Raw genomic sequence first — 21,022 nt, 5'->3', positions numbered from 1 at the left:
TGCTACATGTAAGCGATGAATCACTAAATTCTACTACTGAAACCAATACTATATTATATGTTAACTAACTTGAATTTAAATTAAAAAATAAACAAATAAGGGTGCCTGGCTGGCTCAGTCAGTTAAGAATCGGACTCTTGATCTCAGCTCAGGTCATGATCTCATGATTCATGAGCCCCACATTCGGCTCTGTGCTGACAGTGCAGAGCCTGCTTGGGATTCTCTCTGTCCCTCTCTCTCTACCCCTACTCTGCCCATGCTCTCTCTCTCTCTCTCAAAAATAAAAAAAAAAAAATTAAAATTAAAATATTATAATAAAAAATAAAAGTAAAATACAAATAAATAAAGCAATACACACATATACACATACAGGAAACTAACTATAGGTACCCCAAAATAACTATACAAAATATGTCATAATACAGTATATAACTTGTTACATCAATAGAACCAAAAATAAACATTGTAATTCCATAAAGTATATCATTTTGGGCCAAAATTGCCAAAAAATTCTACAAAGAAGTGAGAATTTTAAGAGGAAACTTGCATCGTTTATATAAGATTCAAAGAGGACAGTCTAAAAGGTGAAAATAGGAACAAAGACATAAGTAAGTATGGAATAGAAAGACCTGTTTTTAGATTCTATTCCTTCTTTAATTCAACAGACATTTGTTGACTTCTTACAATATTCCAGTCGCTATTCCTGGTGGGGATACACATCCCATCTGAATGTAAGGTAATTGATCTGACTTAATCAGAGGCTCTAGGGAGATTTATAGGGAACTGAGGTTGACAAGACAGATTGAAACTCTAAAGCTTGTGAAGCCTTATTCCTCATGCCTCTGTATTTCTTTTCTTGTTTATTCTTGTATATTGTGTGTGAAAGACCCCTATCTGTACCTTCACTACTCTCATTAATGCCCCTTTTTATCTTCTGTGTTCCGTCCTCTTGTATTTATTCAATTCTTCACTTTTCTGTCCCACACGTCTCCTCTCGTACTTAATTCAAATAAAGGTGATACATATCTAGCTGTACAAAGAAAGTGCAGTCATTCCAATGCAAATCATCACTATAAGCTATGCTTTCGTAACATTTTATCCTTAGTGTCCATACAGCTTCCTGGAATATGGGTGGCAATTTGGGTTGTGGCTGTTAGGTTGTGAATAACTGAGGTGGTCATTTCCCTTTTGCTTCTAAAATGCCTGGCCTCAGGTAGATATTCACTAGCTGCTGCAAATACACATTAGATATCTGAAGGCATTTCTTTGCCTGGAGTATGATTTGTACTAGTTACAGCAACATTACTGAGGAGCGATGCTAGCTGTGCTGGAAGATTCTTCAGTCCACTGGAGGCGATGGAGAAGGTCACAGTTAAACACACATTTATGCTTTCAGGCACACTATTATGTACTGTTCTTACATTCTCTGAAGTGGGGATCTTTTGTGTTAATAGGTAAACTGGTTGAAGCACCGCAGGAAGAGTTCTACAACTCACAGATTAACAATTCCTGCTTCGGCACTCATCCATGAGAAATTCCTGCTAGCCTCATCAACCTTCCTTAGCAACAAAACACAAATGCTCAACGCGCATGGGGACAGGCACCCCGTATAAGCAGATCTGTAGATAAATGAAAGCAGACAGAAGAAATAAAGAATGAACACTGGATATTTCTGTTGTTCACTCTAGTGTTCCCTTAGTTAAGATATTTTCAGAGAAACTCCCGCCTCTCATAATGCCATAGTATTTCCTTTGGGAGAGACCACTCACCACTCACTTTGATTTTTTGATTTATTATTGGCACTAGCGAACATGTTTAAATGTTTGCTATTTTGTTTTGTTGCCCCTGGCTTGGGCTAAAGGCTAAGATGGCAGGGTTTTGAGGAATAAGAGAACTCCATCCCCCACCCAACGCTCTGCTCTTGCCCAAGATGACACTTGTGTCTGTCAATTTCCACCACGTGTGTCTGCCTATCTCTTCAGCTGTGCCCTTGTCAGCACTTCCTCTCACTTTTCATCTGAATCACATTTAACATCTGCCCTTTGATGATCGGATGTGGCTATTAGCCTCTCACGGGTGTTTCCTTCACCAGACTCCCTGGCACTGAGCTCATATTGTGACCAGCATTAATATTGATGGTGTTCGTGCTTCTTTCCTCTGCTCTCCCCTCACAGCAGTCTGCCCCCCCATCCTATCTTGTCCCCTTGCAGCAGCGATTGCTAACATGGCTGCTTATTGGCCCTCCTTGGTCATTAAGCTACAAATGTGCAGGCATGGCACCTGCAGCTAAGCCTGTATCCATTACCTAAAACCTTTACACAAGCCAGAATCAAAGCCCTTGGTTGATGGAAGCCCTACCTGCTGTTAGTGCTCTCAGCTGCAGAATGGAATTCACCATAGTGGTGTAGAGAGAATTCTAAATACATGAATTAGGAGACGGAGCATATTTCAGAGAGATTAAGACCATAGTCCTTGAAGTCAAATGTGGTTTTCATTCCAGGATCTGCTACGAAGCCTGGAAAGTCACACACCTCTGTATACCTCAGTTTCTTCATCATTATAAGAGGAATAAGAGCCCCTACTCATCGGTTTTGGGGTCAGAATTAAAGAAGGCAAGTCTTCAGAATTAATCAGAGTTGCTTGGTAGTCGCGGACCAATGAATGTGAGCTTTGCTTTCTCATAGTAGTAGGCTTGGGCCAAAGTGATTTTCTACCCTTGAACTAAAAATAATATATCTTTATAAATGTATGTATTATTGATCTCAATCTTCTATGCTATGTCTATTTGAAATTCATTTTACTATCTGTAAATTTTTCAATATGTTACATTTATTAGGCAGGGTCGGGAAGCTGAATTATATTAGATTGAAAACTTCTACCACTATTGACATTTTATGCTTTTTTTCAATTATGGTGCTTATTTGTTGTCACAAGTAATGTAACATCTGTCACGCCCCACCCCACCAATATACTCTTGATATTGTTGCCAGAGTGGGTCACATCACAACTCAGAACATGTCCTTTTCCCACATTAAAGCCTTTCTTTGTTAGCTCCCTATAGCTTTCAGAATAAATCTGATCTCTTTAATATGGTCCATGATGTGCTCCATGACAGGCCTTCACCTGTCCTCTCTCCCACATGTCCACATTCAAAGTAGGCAGAAGTATTTGAAGCTCCCAGAGTCTACCAGGTTCTCTCTCAGTCCTGAGCCTTTGTAGTTATGACTCTGTGTAACACCATAGGAATAACTTCTATTCAACCAGTTTAGACGTTGACTGCCCTGGGAAGTCTTCTCTGACCCCACTCCACCCATTCTCCATACCCTCCTGAGCACTCCTACCTTACTTACAGTGCTTCTTACATGAGGTGTACTGTCTGATTCCTTTGAAGACTGCCTTTGAGTTCTATGATGTTGAATTATTTCTCTTCATAGTTATAGAAATTAGCTTAATGGCTAGCACTTAGCATTATTTATTAATAGCTTTTTAATTAATAAAATATAACTTTTTACAGTGAAATTTTAAAATAAAACATTATTTTATTTTATAGTATTATTTTTCATATAGAAGATTTAGGCCTATTGCAAAACAACTGATGTGAAAAAAAAATCTCCCTCTTTTTTGACTTTGATTCTAAAGAGGGTTGTTGCTTTATGTTATGGTAAAGTTTGAAAATCCCTTAAGCTTTGAGTTTTGGATATTGTTGTTTTATTAAAGATAAACTGGATCTTGTTAGTGAGTTCTGAAAATATCTCACTATTTAATATTGATGTCTGAGAAATTAAGATATTATTATTTTAGTTCATTTAGGTATTATTATTTTAGTTCCCCATGAGAAACAAAAGGGATAGCATTACTCAAATCACAACAGAGGGCACAAAATTCAATGTATTCTGCCCAAAGCAGGTACGGAAATATCTGCTTCTTGCAACCAAGAATCTGCTTTCATCTATTGCTGAAAATGTGTTTTATGCTAGTAGCAATTTATAGAACATTGTCTTAGGAAAGTCATTAAAAACAAAAGGCAGCAAGAAATAATGTGTCATAATAGTCTACAATAACTTTTTAATGTGTCAATAAAGGTAAACTTCAATGGTTGCCACCATGAATGCATGAAAAATATCTTTAATGTGAAGTGTGTTTAGTTTTTCTCATGTATTATAATGCTTATAATCTCCAGTGAGTCACTTATTTTTTTTTACCCACTTAACTACTTTCTTTCTGACTCACTTATCCTCTTATAATCAGCAATTCTGATACCTCATATGAATCAGCAAGCCAATACCCTATTTATTTTTTGCTTAATCATCATTTATTTAGAAGTGGTTGAGTTCTACATTAAATTTAAAGCTCCTTTTAGCAAGTTAGAATTGGAATACGGAAGGAAAGCACAGAAGAGTATGAGTTAGCTTCCACTAGCTGGCCTAGATTTCAGACTAATGGTAGACCGCACACAAGAGAGTGAAGGTGCCTGTTTCATGACTCAGGTGAAGTTAAGTGAGGTGCTCAGGGATGTAGCCACTGAGTCAGTCCTCTGGACTACCAGATTGTGAAATAACTCTTGATATGGGTGAATCACAAAGATGAAGCTTCTTTGCTTGGAACACCCAGTGTTTTCATTTAGATGTTGCAAATTCCCTTCCTAATATGGCATGTGCTTCAGGAAGGTTTAAATTATAGTCATTTTAATTTTACTTTATAACTATTATTTGGAACATATCTATGACAGGTAACAGAAGCTCACTTGAGCACATTTAAGAAAATAAAATAAAATAGGGCAAGATTCATTGTCCTCAGAATCTAAAAGTCGAGATTACTCTAAGGAACTCGGGAAATCCCCTCTTTCTCTGTTTGCTTTGGTAACTGCTCAGTTAATCTTTCCAATGTAAGAAGATTCAAAAAGAACAAGTCAATTAACAACAGCCTCAAAAGTAGCTGAGATGTACTGATCACTTATACTGTATCATTTAGTATGCCAAGTAACATGTACAACCATCATGTTAATTCACTTTAAAACATTATGAGGTTGTTACTCTGGTTATATATTTGAGTAAACTGAAGTTTAGTTAGTAATGTACTTAAGACAAGTTTGTTTAGTTATGAGGTAGGAAATGCCAACCAACACTTTCAAAATTTATCTTTGCATACTCTAGGAAACAAGACATCAACACTGGAATCTTATTATTTCCAATTCCACATTTCTGGAGGCACTTAATGTGTTCCACTTTGGCTGAGAACCATCTCTCAGTGTAGTAACAGCATCTCATGACCATCTCCATCTGTATTATCTCTTTCTGGTACTCTAAATATAAGTGTTTCTAGCTTTCACTCTATCTTCAGTGATTTGAAATCTCAGTCAAATTTCCCTTCCCTTTGTTTCTTTATACTGGATTTGAGAGGTAGTTCGTTATGCCAGTTCTAATCTACTCATACTTTCTTCAGGTTTTTTTTTCAAATTAGTTGTTAAATCTCACCATTGAACTCTTAATTACTGCAATTTCATTTCTAAATGTTTTACTTTGAGAACCACTTCTACAAGTGGATCTTTTCCTAGTCTGCCCATCCATTTCACACACTATTTTATTGCTTAACGATTCTTTTTTCGTGAGCTTATTTTTAATTCCCTTTTTAAAATATACAACCCTACTTATTCCATATTCTGTTTGTGATCATTCCAACATATCAGACTGGGTGGGGATATAATTGCTCATTATTTACGACTCTATCCATAAGGCCTTATTTTCTCTGATGTATTATTAGTTAATTTAGAGCTCATGATCCATGAAATGTTTTCTTCAGGCATTCCTTTGAGCCTTGCCATAAGGTACTTTTTGCAGGGAGATTGTGAGCTTCCACACCATTGTATTCCTTGGGGCACTGGCAATCCTAAACCAATTGTAAATATCAACTTGGGTATTTAGGCCACACAAGCTATGCGAGTAGTGCCTTAAAAACCCATATGAAGGTCAGCTTATAGTTAGGAATTCTCAGCAAAGACATTCTCTTTGAATAGCACAGAAGCAGGGAAATTTTGTACAGACTCTCTAACAGGGTGGGTCATGAGGATATCACTCTGTGGTTCCATGTTTAAACAGGGATGTTTGTCTCAACTTCCTGACTTATACGGGGCCTCAACTGTTTCCCTTGTTCTATGTTCATAGTCCATAAAACCTACCCAACTGGACATCAGACACTGGCAATCACTGAAACCAGTTCCCACTGATCTTCCTGGTTGCATGATTGATGGCCAATTTTGCTTCTGGGCATTCTCTTAGTTTGGTTGTGTTCACCATTGTGTGTATTTTGTATGGGGTGTAGGAGGGAAGTTTACTATCGTCCATAATTGTCCATTTTGTAGTAAATGTTCTTTGATTGGTTTTGGGCCACTTGAATGCAGTCATCTACTCTAGTTCTCTGAATTGAACAACAGGCAAAGTGCAAAGAGGTTCACCACAGGACTGTTTGTTTGTTTATTTTTAAGTTAATTGATTTATTTTCAGAGAGAGCACGAGTCCGGGAGGGGCAGACAGAGGGGGAACAGAGGATCCCAATCAGGCTCGGCAACGACAGCACTGAGCCTGATGCAGGGCTCAAAGTCATAAACCATGAGATCATGAGCCGAAACCAAGAGTAGAGCGACTAACTGACTGAACCACCCAGGAGCACCCCCCCTCCACAGTACTGTTTATAAGAGAGAAGGAAAAATGAGTAAACAACCAATAATAAAGATGTAGGTAAATAAATGACAACTCAGACAAATAAGGGGATTTCAATGTGCTTTTAAAAATAAAGTTTATAAAGATGTTTTATAGAGGTAAGTATAATATAAAAAGGGAGGGAATAATATATACATTTCTATATTCTTATCTCAGTTTAGAACACACACACGCACACACACACACACACACACACACACACAAATAGACACACACAGACACACACACGGAAGGAAGCACATCAAGATGTAAACAACAATTCTATTTGGCTGATGAGAATATGATTGATTTCACCCTGGCTGTGACCCCTCCAACATGTGTGAAATCATGAAAGTTATTAAACTTCTCTGAGGCTCAGGATTTTGGTAGCAAACTCAGGATAATTACACCAACATCAGAGATCTTATTCATGAGTAGAAACTGAGGTCACACATGTAAATACCTTAGTAAACACTCAGAAGAACTATGATGGCAATTTTTATACATTTCTGTCTTTTAAAAGTTCTTATAATTTAAGGATATGTTCCTTACACTTACAATAATAAACAGTAATATCACTATTAGAAAAAAAACAAAATACTTGCCTTTTAACATACTCACAGAGCTTGAAATTATAAAATTAATTTTGGGTATCAAAAAGCTTTTCAATTTCAGTCCAATTACCTGTGGCCATGTGGAGAAATTTGTTTGTATATGATTCTAAAAAAAGTTCGTGAATGTGAGACAAGAATGTATCTGTTTGTAGATTACATTGGGGATGTGAACTCTAGCCTGTATTTTCAATGCTGCTTACATCTAAAAGTATGGTTTGCACTTGTAATCCCTGGAAACTAAAGATCACAGAAGAAACAACTAAACAGCAAATTGCTATGGATTATTTTTGATTTGTATGGACTTAAGTAACAGAGGTCATCAGATTCTTTTCTTTCTTCAATTATTGTCTCCCTCATTTTTATCAACTATGCTAAGGCTTCATTGACAATTTCAACTTTATTATAGAGGAAATAAATTAAAAATAATATAAAAAATCCAACTAATTTACTTTCAATGCATTCTTTTTATGAGATAATATTGCTGATACCCTGCTTTCTTCTCACCCCTTCTGTGTATTGCATTTCAGTCTATTTTTCACTTTGATTTGTATGTCTGAAAAGATCAGCAGAACAATAAGAGTTGGAAGGTTAGCCTTTGGTACCAATTCTTCCAAACACAGCAACACAAACACTGCCAACGCGAAACTCAAAGGGTACAGTTCAGCATAGCCCCTCATGTAATTAAATACTGCAATTCTGTCCGCTTCTAAGAGCCAACACCATGATTACATACTTTTAACTTTGTCCCACAACTCCACTGCCATCAAAAACAAACATTCTTAGGATGTGGGAAAAAATAACTAGGTCCTTATTTAAATTCTGAAATTGAGAATCAGAAAAAGGGGTCAGCAGATAGAGAAGATAACATGTGTATTACTGAAAGACTAGTAGGAGAGTAGCTTATTGGAGAGCAAAAAAATGGGCTTCCAAGTTCCCCACATCTTTCTCTTCTTTTGAGATTTTGTAAAAGCCCATTGGTGAGAGTTTGATTTCATAGAGCAAACAGTTTATAGTTACTGTGGTTGCTGCTTCTCATTATAAAGGCGGACAGAGGAAAGGGAGAAATAACTTCTCATGCTTGGGAACCTTATTAGATGGATCCAACTGGTTCTGTCAATAGCTGCCACCACAACCAGGGAAGCCTCTCTCCCTCCTCGACTCAGGAGGGGCACCACAAGTATTGAGGAAAAACTCCTCCTCATGGACTAGCAGAGGAGTAAAGAATGTGCTTCTCCTTTAATATTATACATTATCCAAATGCAGAATGAGCATCAAGGAGGGTGTTTACCAATGACAACTGTTTTTTTCTCATCTGCCTGATTCAAGGAGATCTCCTGTAAGCAGTCCAGAAGAAATTTCAAAGGAAAATGAGAGATCAACCTCTTTCCTTACTATTGGGGAAGAGCAAACATTCTCACTACAATCTATTTTCAAAGATGTGTTCATAGATTTGACCAAATTCTTTTTTTAGGCTTATTTATTTATTTTAAGAGACACAGAGCACATGTGAGGGAGGGTCAGAGAGAGAGAGAATCCCAAGCAGGCTCCCCACTGTCAGCACAATGCCTGATGCGGGGGTTCAATGTCACCAACTGTAAGATCGTGATCTGAGTGGAAATCAAGAGTCAGACGATTAACCTACTGAGCCACCCAGGGGCCCCTAGATTTGACCAAATTCTTAAGATAGTGTCTAGTGTACATAAATAAATAAATGTTAATAGATACTTGTTGGATAAATTAAACTGAAAATAACTGAGTTTGATTTTTAGGGCCATAAGATACATTGCCAAACAAATTAGCTTGTCATTACCACTTAGAAGCCCAACTCAGACACCTTTAAGAAGTATGATCAGATGCATGCAAGACATCTCAGAAGAAAGAGCTCAGAACAGAGACTGGGTTTGAAGCTTGTCTCTTTTATCATCTTGTTTTGTAACTTTTGACAAATGTCTTCAAATATTTGTCACTTAATCCTGGTCTGCAAAATTATTCACAGAAAGGACAGCTGTTGATTTTGCCTGCTTAAAACAGTTTACACAAATAATCTATCAAGTTTTCTTTTTTTTTTTTAATGTTTATTTAGTTTTGATAGAGTAAATGAGGGAAAGAGGAGTGTGGAGCAGGACGTAGGGCTCCATCCCACAAATCATGAGATCATGACCTGAGCTGAAACCAAGAGTCCGATGCTCAACCGACTGAGCCACCCAGGCACCCCAAGCTACTAAGTTTTCTTTGAAGAATTTCCTATCCACACCCTCGCTCCCAGAGCTGCTTGGAGTTCTAAGGGTTTGTTGGGATTACATTTCCTATGGTACTGTATGTGTACCACAGTCTGTCAGTGATGTAGACATACCTCCTTCCATTTTATTCCATCCCAACACCACCACTATGTTTGGGGTGATAAGCCACAAGAACCAACTCTAGGCAATGTGAGGAAAGAAAAAAGTGGGTATTGTTTAGCAGTATTGGAAATTTACAGAGTACTTCACAGCTTGAAACAAAACAAAATTGAACAACCAGAGAACTACTAGGTCTGGGATTCCAGAGAAATGAAATCTTAAAATTAAAATTAAAATTAAAGTCCCATCAAGGGAAGTTTGGAGGGGGGGAAGCCAAGTCCTTTTTTATCATGTGAAATTCCACTTAAGATTCAAAGTCTAGGAAGAAAAATAATTTAAAAATCACCAAATTCTTACACAGAGTTCCCACAACAACCAAACCAAAGGAATCCTAGGGGTATAGACGATATCTCAAGGCATTCTTTGAATGCCCTCTAAATGCTTGTGTTCTCATGGAGCTGCAGCATTTATATGTCTCCTCTTGTTTGGACCTGTCTCAATTTGCATCTGTTGTCCCATTTTCAATACTAACCGTATTTCTCTAACCATCAGAATTGTACCAGTTTTGGTGGCATAGTTTGTGTCCACTCAGTGAAATGGTGAAGGCAGCTCCTCCCAGCTGGCACAATTTCACTGTGTGCTGCTCTTTCCAATGCCACATTCACTGACATTATGCTGGTAGCTTGAAATTAGTAATAAGAGGTGGGTTACACCATGAAAACTGGTACACATTCCAAATCAGGTCTTCCAACCCTGGCCCCCAAGACATGAAAATAGGATACCGGATACCACTTGTATTCGTCCAAAGTACGTTGGTCTGAATAAGAGTATGTGCAGCTGACATGATACTATATATAATAAACCCTGAAGACTCCACCAAAAAACTACTAGAGTTGATAAATGAATTCAGTAAAGTTGCAGGATGAAAAATTAATACACAGAAATTGGTTGCATTTCTACACACTAATAAGTAGCAGAAAGAGAAATTAAGAAAATAATCCTATTTACAACTGTGCCAAAAAGAAAAAAAAAATGCCTAGGAATAAACTTAACCAAAGGGGTGAGAGATCTGTACTCTGAAAACTATAAAACATTTATGAAAAAATCCTGAAGATGACCCAAACAAATGCAAAGATATTCCATGCTCATCGATTGGAAGAGCCAGTATTGTTAAAATGTCCATACTACTCAAAGCAATCTATAGTTTAATGCAATCTCTATCAAAACACCAACAGCATTTTTCACAGAACTAAAAAAAATAGTAATAAATAATTGTATGCAATCACAAAAGACCCTTAATGGCCAAAGCATTGTGAGAAAGAAGAACTAAGCTAGAGCTCTATCTTTGCAAGATATACTACAAAGCTGTAGTAATCAAAACAGTATAGTACTGGCACAAAAACAGACACATAAATCAATGGAATAGAACAGAGAGCCCAGAAAGAAACTCACATTGGTATGGTCAATTAATCTATGGCAAAGGAAGCAAGAATATACGATGGGGAAAAGACAGTCTCTTCAACAAATGGTGCTGGGAAAACTGGAAAGCTATATGCACAAGAATGATCCTGGACCTCTTACACCAAACACAAAAACAAACTCAAAATGGATTAAAGACTAAATGTGAGACCTAAAACTACAAAAATCCTAGAAGAACACATAGGCAATATTTGATATCGGTAATTTCTTTGACATCTGCCATAGACACATTTTGCTACATTTATCTCCTCAGGCAAGGAAACAAAAGCAAAAATAAACTGTTGGGATTACACCAAAATAAAAAAGTTTGTGCACAGTGAAGGAAACAAAATGACAAGGCAATCTACTGAACGGGAGAAGATATTTTGCAAATGATATATCCAATAAGAGGTTAATATCTAAAATATATAAAGAATTTATACAACTCAACATCAAAAAAACTCAAATTATCCAATTTAAAATGGGCGGAGGACCTGAATAGACATTTTTCCAATGAAGACACAAATGGCCAATGAGACACATGAAAAAGACACTCAACATCACTAATCATCAGAGAAATGCAAATTAAAACCACAATAAGATATCACCTTACACATGTCAGAATAGCTAGAATCAAAAAGACAAGAAATAAGAAGTGTTAGCAAGAATGTGGGATAGATGTGGAGAAAAAGGAACCGTTGTACATTGTTGATGGGAATACAAATTGGTACAGCCACTGTGTCTACCCATAGACAAATGGATAAAGAAGATCTGATTGATATATATATATCATATGTACATATATAATATATGTAATATTATATATATTATGTATATATGTAATATATATTATATATGTACACACTATATGTATATAATATAATATAATATAATATAATATAACATAATAAATATATACCTAATATTACCCAGCCATAAAAAAGAATGAGACCTTGCCATTTGTGACAACATGGATGGATCCAGAGAGTATAATGCTAAGTGAAATAAGTCAGAGAAAGACAAATACCATATGATTTCACTCACGTGTGGAATTCAAGCAACAAAACAAAGAGAAAAGAGGCAAACAAAAAAACTGCCTCTTAAATACAGAGAACAAACTGTTGGTTGCCAGAGGGGAGATGGGTGTGGGAGGGATGAAACAGATAAAGGTGACTGAAGAGTGCACTTGCCATGATGAGCACTGAGTAATGTATAAACATACTGAATCATTCTATTGTACACCTGAAAGTAATGTAACAGTGTATGTTCATTATATTTCAAGTTAAAAAAAAAAAAGATTATGAGCTTTGAGCTTTGGCCTCTCTCTAGCAAACACTTTCCTTTTAACATGGCAAATGTGAAATAAAATTGTCCTAGAAGTTAACTACTAATCGAGAGATGAATAAAAATGTCCCCAGGGGCTCAATTCTTTTGTTTCCTGGGACCTAGCAAAGAAGAGGCTTCATGGATCTGAGATGGCTCAGATGGCGTGGGCTCTGGAGGTTTTCCTTTCTAACCTGACCAGTTCTTGGACTAGGACCCGCCAGAGGCACCAGCTATGCCCTGCCTTCACTTGGTTACAAATGGTAAGAATGTTAGAGACATGGGAATCGTCTCTAGGGAAGTGCTATGCTGCTGCCTTCTGGGCACTTACGTCTGACCTAAACATGTTCTCTGTGGGCTTAGGATTGCTCTAGAGCCAGTGTGCTCTAGGACTTCTCTGCTTGTCATCCCCCCACCCCGACCCACACGCCCCACCTCCACAAATTGCGTGCTTCCAAGTGCTAGCGGTGTGTTGCATCTGTGTTCCTTTGCATGCCCTCATTTCTTGAAAAATAATATACAATAAGGCAAACACTGGATTCATGGTAGTATTCTAATAGGAAAATTAGGTGTCTCTGTGTCACAGATTTGGAGACAGTAATTCGGCTGTTTCAAGAGAATTACATTTGACTGTAACAAAGGGATTATCCGAAAGCATAGTGCACTCATTCTTTTGTATATTGGAAAATAGTTACAATTATAATTGCTCTCAAACAGTAACTACCTAATATGTGCCATGCATATACCAGGAAATTTATATACATGATCTCATTTCAGTTTCATATTGTGTGTATTCATATATTCATATGTATACTTAATCTCCTAATAAGTGAAAGCAAAACCCCCACAAGTCTTGCATGCAAAAACATTTTAAAAAGCACACTTAGGGCTAGGGTTCCAAAACCATGGGAAAGGACCTTGACCAAAGTTGTATACGTACTAATTTGTATCATGAAACACATTGAGAAAAATATTCTCTTAAGACCTTGAAAAGATTTTGCTTTTCTCAGATTTTTTTGAATAACAAGGTGTCATATAACATATCTAGTATATTACAACAAGAACAGTCTGGGCCTGAGATTCAGACAATCTGTATTTGAGTTCCAGATCTGTCACAACGCATCGTGTGATATCAAAAGATCTTAACCAATTTAGTTAAACTGTTTTCCCATCTGCAAAATGGTAATCACTAAAATCTTCACAATTCCAGAGGATATCTGTGAAGATAAAAATAGATATTTATTTTGAAACACCTTTGCACAGTGTTTTCTATACCTATGTACAGTATTATTGACTTAGATTATAAGAAACAAACATAAATAAAACACAGTTTTGTTTTGTTTTGTTTTTTTTAGCTAGCTATATGATTCAGTTCAGCCTTGAAGTGTGAATTCAATTTGCGCTTTCCTTTATCGTAAAATATATTCCAAGTAATTCTGCTTACTCCTATTGTTAAATGGTGACTTTTCATTCCTTTTTTTTTAAAACCATTCTATATTCTCTTTATCCCCTAAAGCCCTGCAAAGCTAAGAATTTTGCAGCCAAGCTAGATTGAAGTATTTTTCTTGCATCTCACATTTTCTAAATTCCTTCAACTGACTTGATTATTAGTGATAGCATCATCTTGACCTGAATTCTCATATTTTCACTTTATATATTATTTCCCCAAACCTGCGGTAAAGGGAGAAGACCATAAGGCAGAAGCCCTCTCTTCACCAACTCATGCCTGCTGTTCAGCCCACTTCTGTCTGCTTAGATTGGGGAGGACTGTGACTTAACTATACATTTATTTTTCTTGGACTATAAATTCCTTGAGCATTCCTGAGCTAGGGGAAGAACAGAATAATATTATAATGGCATCCAGAGAGAAAAGAGTTTGCATGCGAAAAGGTCCTATTTTTATATCAACAAAGAGAGCACAAACGAAGTAAATTCTGAACAAGGAAATCAAAGCTACAGAGAATTCAAACGTTGGCTACTTTTTCTGTTTTCATTTCTATGTTCATGATATGAACAAGATAGATAGATAGATAGATAGATAGATAGATAGATAGATAGGCATTTCCCTGAAATTCTTAACGGCAGAGATAAGCATTGCATCCTAAGTGGTTTAATAAGACACTGACAGTACTTAGAGGTATCTTATAAGGAGATTGTCAAACCAAATCCTTTTCACCCAATTCAGAATTCAAAATTTGGGGTATTTTAAGTTAGCGTTCCTAATTAGAGGTGTTTCTTTTTTAAAAATATTTTACCTTATTTTTGTGTACTTTAATTGTACAGCTAGAAATTACTGAAGCGTTCAGAAATTTCTTCCTGCATTTTAAATTGATCCAACAGATTCTGAGAATAAAAAATGAATTATGCAGGGAGCATTTTATAAGAATGTATTGAAACATTTACACTTGTCTACTGTCTTCCTTCAGCGAAATGATGGATAGATGGATGATTAGAAAAAGAAATCATTGAGATATCTAGATTGTAAGGGATTGTAAACATGTATGTAAATCAAAAGTAATTTTTTCAAACACCCTTAAATGTCTAATTAATGAAAACGTTTCATAGTTGACTATTCTCATTTTATATTAGTTTATATTACACCATTTATATTTATTATTCTTCAAAAAACCCAGATAAACAAAAAATAACTCAGAAAACTTTTTTCTGATATTGTACCTCATTTAAAGAACACCCCAAGTTTCAATTACAAATAATAAATAAGGAATCACATATATTCCAGGTCTTTTGTCAAGACTGTAGTTAGATGTCCTTCACCGACTTTGTGTCTCAGCTCACCATTACTTCAGTCCTTAGGTTTTAGGGAACAAACATTCCAAGGTCAGCATGATCATTATTCTCTCTTATGTACAACCAATGTTTATTTTTAATTTGAGACTGGTAAATAAAGCTTTAATGGGATTTTAATGGCATGTTGGACACACTTCAGTGTCCAGAGATGTGGCATCATATTCAGGCATGTCATTATCTAGATTAATTATCAATGGCGGACAGATATCATTAGAGCAATGTGAAAACGAGAGAGGGTGTAAATGAAGTCTGCTAGGCAGAGAGGCCAGAGGGAAACAACATCTGGTTCATGACTATTTACTAGATCTAAAATATTTTTTTGTAATTTGTGTTTTGTTGTTGTTGTTGTTGTTGTTGCTGCTGCTGCTGCTGCTGCTGCTGGGAATCTGCCTAAAATAATACCAGAGAGGAATTGTAACCAGCTAGTTTAATTTTTAAGGTCAAATTACTTTTAAAATTCTGGACAGGTGTCTAGGTAGACCTAGGTCTATGAGAGGAAAGAACACACTCTTCTCAGTATAGATATTCTTTTTTCTGAATTTTATTACGCTCACATAAAGAAATAGTTGAAGTATATTATGTCATGGTCTTTGCATATTGACAAATTTTACTGACTGGTAGTTTCAGTTTCAGTATATTTAAAAAATAATCAAAATCTTCAAAAGCAGATGGCAGATTGGTTTTGTTTTTGACCAAGACGGTGACATAGGTGACTCCTGCATTTCCCCCTTCCCACGGGCGCACCAAATATACTGCTACACATGAAGCAATTGTCTTTGAGAAAAATCCAGAAAATAGCTGCATAATTCCAACACATCGAAGGGCAGAGAAAATACCCACATCAAAATGGGTAGGAAAGGGACGCCTGGGTGGCTCAGTCAGTTAAGAGTCAGACACTTCATTTTGGCTCAGGTCATGCTCATGAGCCCTGCCTCAGGGCTCTGCACTGACAGCGTGGAGCCTGCTTGGGATTTTCTCTCTCCCTTTCTCTGCCCCTTCCCCACTCATGCATGCACTTGCGCTCTCTCTCTCTCTCTCTCTCTCTCTCTCTCAAAACAAATAAATAATCTTTAAAAAAATGGGTAGGAAAATCTGACACACACTTACCATAAACCTCATCTCTAGCACTGTATTGTACAATCAGGCAAAAGCCTCTAGTTCCCAGCTTCTCATTTAGGAGCAAAGGGCCTGGCCAGCTCATCCAGTGGTCCAACTTTAACACTTCATCCGGGGATGGGTCCACAAAACACCCACCTCTAAAAAACAGTGGATCTTGCATTTATGAGTCCCACAGTACTGTAGAAAACAAGGGCAGTTCTCATCAGGTACACAAGACTTGCTGTGGGTACTGCCCCAGGGATCAGTACACAGGGAGCAGGAAAAGGCCCCATGCCCCAGTCTTTCTCTGGAAGAAGTTTGACTGCATACTTTATTAGTGGCTGCCTGAGGGTCCAGCTTCTAACTAGCATACATCTAGATGCTGACTGCTCTTCTCCCTGGAGACTGGAATTTGCAGATACTTCACCCACCTTCTCCCACTGGCTTGCTCCAAAAATGAAACCAAATTGAAAGTATGTCCCTGGAAGGAGCTTGTTGACACATCCATTGCCTCAGTTTTACAACTGCCATTTGAGGTATGGGCTCCCAAATCAGCTAGCTCTGATAGCCAATGAAGCTTACATTTATGAGTTCTACTAAGCAGCTTTTAAACAGGCACAGTAGCACCTTCATGGCTATATTGTGGAAGGAGCAGATTTATTGCAGAGGTAGCAGGCAAAATGCTCATACCCCAGATTCTCTCTGGAATGGGTGTCAATGCATACTTTCCCAGCTCCTGCTTGAGACTCTTGCTTCTGATCAGCCTGCATCTAGCTACTGACTGCATTCCTCTCCTTTGGGATACTGGTGGCTCTGGCACACCTCAACAAACAGGAGCTATTGAGGATAAAGATGGCAGCTTGGACAGTCACAAAAGTTGGACAGGCAACCAGGAGCTGGTGAAGAGGAAACCTCCTGGCAGCCCCTTCAGAGTGACTGAAACTACATTCAACACTACATTAAAAGGAATATACACCAAGATCAAGTAGGATTTATTCCTAGAATGCACGGATGGTTCAATACATACAAATCAATCAATGTGATACACTACATTAACAGAATGAAGGATAAAAGTAATATGATTATCTCAATAAATGCAGAAAAGGCATTCAACAAAATTCTACATTCTTTCATGGTAAAAACTCTCAACAAACTGTATATAGAAGGAACACACTTCAATATAATAAAAGTCAAATATGATAAGCCCACAGCAAACATCATACTCAATGGTGAAAACCTAAAATCTTTTCCCCTAAGATCAGGAACAAGACAAAGATACCCACTGTTACCCATTTTATTCAACATAATACTTGAAGTCCTATCAGAGCAATTAGTCAAGAGGGAGAGATAAAAATCATCCAAATTGAAAAAAAGAAGTAAAATTTTATTTTTGCAGATGTCATGATATTATATATAGAAAATCCTAAAGACTCCACCCCAAAACTTTAGAATAAATGACTTCCGTAAATTTGCAGGATAAAAAAATCAATATGCAAGAACCAGGGGCATCTGGGTAGCTCAGTCAGTTAAGCATTTGACTTTGGCTCAGGTCATGATCTCAAGGTCTGTGAGTTCAAGTCCTGTGTCAGGGTCTGTGCTGACAGCTCAGAGCCTGCTTCAGATTCTGTGGCTCCCTCTCTCCCCCACTTGTGCTTCCCCTCTCTCCCCCATCTCTCAAAAAATAAATAACCATTATTTGTTTAAAAAATATGCAAAAACCAGTTACATTCCTATGCAATATTAACAAACTGTTGGAAACAGAAATTAAGAGAACAATTTCATTTACAACGGCACCAAAAATAAAATACTTAAAAATAAATTTAACCAAGGGGTGAAAGAAAGATCTATACACTGAAAACTGTAAGACACTGATGAAAGAAATTGAAGATAACATAAATAAATGGAAAGATATTCCATGTTCATGGATTAGAAGAATTAATATTATTAAAATGTCCATACAATCCAAAGCAATCTACAGATTCAATGAAGTCCCAATAGAAATTCCAATGGTAATTTTCACAGAAATAGAAAAAAAATCCTAAATTATGTATGAATAGTCAAAGCAATACTGAGAAAGAATAATCAAGTTGTAGGCATCACACTTCCTGATTTCAAAATATATTACAAAGCTATAGTAATCAAAAAAGATGGTACTGGTATAAAGACAGATACCATGGAATATAATAAACGTAACCAGAAATGACCTATGACCTAGACCACTATCTTAAACCATACACAAAATCAATTCAATGGATTAAAGACCTGAATGTAGGTCCTGAAACTGTAAAACTCCCTTGAGGAAACATTCTTGACACTGGTCTTGGCAATAATTTTTTTTTTTATTTGATACCCAAAGCAAAGGCAACAAAAGCAACAACAAATAATTGGGACTACCTCAACTAAAAAGTTTCTGCACAGTAACAGAAAATCAACATTAAAATGAAAAGTCACACTATACCATGGGTGAACATATTTGCAAATCATATATTCAGTACAGGGCTAAAAGCCAAAAAATATGAGGAACTCACACAACTCAATATCAAAACAAAATAAAACAAAAATAAATAACCTAATTAAAAATGGACAAAGGACCTCAATAGAAATTTTTCCAAAGAAGACCTACAAGTGCAAATAGGTACATGAAAAGGTTCTCAACATCACTAATCATCAGTGAAATGAAAATCAAAACCACAGTGAGATATCATTTCACATCTGTTAGGATGTCTATTATCAAAAAGACAAGTGATGACAAATTCTGGCCATGTGGAGAAAAGGGAACCCTTGTACATGGGATGTAAAGTGTTACAGCCATAATGGAAAACAGTATGGAGGCTTGAAAGAATTAAAAATAGAGCTACCATATGACCCAGCAATATCACTTCTGGGTATATATTCAAAGGAAACAAAACAGTATCATGAAGAAATATTGGTACATCCATGTACATTCCAGCATTTTTCACAATAGCCAAAGTATGGAAACAACTTAAATGTCCATTAGTGAATGAATGGAATAAGTGTATGTACACATATATGTATATGTGTGTATGTATATATATGTATATATATAGTGAGAGAGAGAGAGAGCCTTAATAAAGAAGGAAATTATACCATTTGTGACAACACAGATGAAACTGGAGGTCATTATCCTAAGTAAAATAACATTAGAGTGGAAGACAGCCGAAGAATAAGACTCTTAAAAACTGAGAACAAACTGAGGGTTGATGGGGGGTGGGAGGGAGGGGAGGGTGGGTGATGGGTATTGAGGAGGGCACCTTTTCGGATGAGCACTGGGTGTTGTATGGAAACCAATTTGACAATAAACTTCATATATTGAAAAAAAATAAATAAAAAATTAAAAATAAAAATAAATAAAAAAAATAACACAGATAGAAAAAAACAAATTATATATGAGTTTTTTTCCTAAAATTAGAACTCAGAAACAGAGAGTAAAATGTTGTCATGGACTGGAGGCTAGGGGAATAAGGAGAGGGTGGTAAAAGGATACACAATTTCATTTATAAGACAAATAAGGTCTGAGGATCTAATGTATAACATGGTGACTATAGTTGGTAACCCTGTATTATATACTTGAAATTTACTAAGAGAGTAGAACTTAAGTATTCTCACCCATCCATAAAAGGTAAATATGTGAAGTGATAAATGTGTTAATAACTTAATGGTGGGAATCCTTCCACAATATATACCTATATCAAGTCATCACATTGTGTGCTCTAAATATATTATAACTTATTTGTCAATTATACGTCAGTAGCTGAAGAAAAAAAAGGAGATGGAAAATGTTAGTTCAATTTGAGCATGTGCTCAGTAACTATCAGCTGTTAGCAGCAGCAGCAACAGCAAGTTCTCTGCTACAGTTTGCGCGTGTTCCAATTCTGCTCAGCAACTAACCAGCTTGTGACCTTGGACAAATTGCTTAACCTCCCTGTGCTCAATAATGTTATCTCATAATAGTATCTGAGGATGAAAGACCTCTCATAAGATTTAAGCAAAACCTGTGCCTGGATGCAGCAGTTGTATTCCTTAGCTGTTTTATTGCTAACTGGAGAAAGTTTCCCTTACATAGGATATCCATCTGGAATGCCCTACATCATGTAGAATATTCTAGGCTTGACAATCCTTACAGAATAGATCTAGCCTTACGTTAATAGATCTAGCCTATCTTACAAAGACTGTATTTTAATTTGTGCAGTTCAGTGGGGAATTCAAGCATACAACATGGGTTACAAGTATATGTATGATTTATATTTGTTCCTCTATCCTTCATTTCCTTTTACTTCCAGTGGTTGTGGCAGTACGGATAGAATGATAAAAATTATGGATTGTTTATAATTTAGAGAATAAATTACAATTATTTGATAAGGCAAAGTATACTTGGATAATACAAATTATTAAGTCATACTGGATTGTGTAATTAAGCACTAAGAGCACTTTCTGAAGAGTTTCCCTTTTATAGTTTGTGTTCTGCTGTGTAAAGTACATGATGAAGTGCCCTGAAAAATTCACTATTTAAGTTCAAGGCTACAGATCATTGAATATAGTGCTAAGAAAATTAAATGTGTCCCCAACTAGCAAAATGCTCTCAGTGAATTTGAAGCCCTCTAGAGAACACATCAGTCAGCAATATGCCATCAACTCAGCTCAAGTTGAACACCTCAGCCCTTTGTAA

Source organism: Panthera leo, chromosome B3, assembly GCF_018350215.1.
Source record: "Panthera leo isolate Ple1 chromosome B3, P.leo_Ple1_pat1.1, whole genome shotgun sequence".
In the NCBI taxonomy this organism is placed as follows: domain Eukaryota; kingdom Metazoa; phylum Chordata; class Mammalia; order Carnivora; family Felidae; genus Panthera; species Panthera leo.
Note: the sequence above shows the minus strand (reverse complement) of the source record.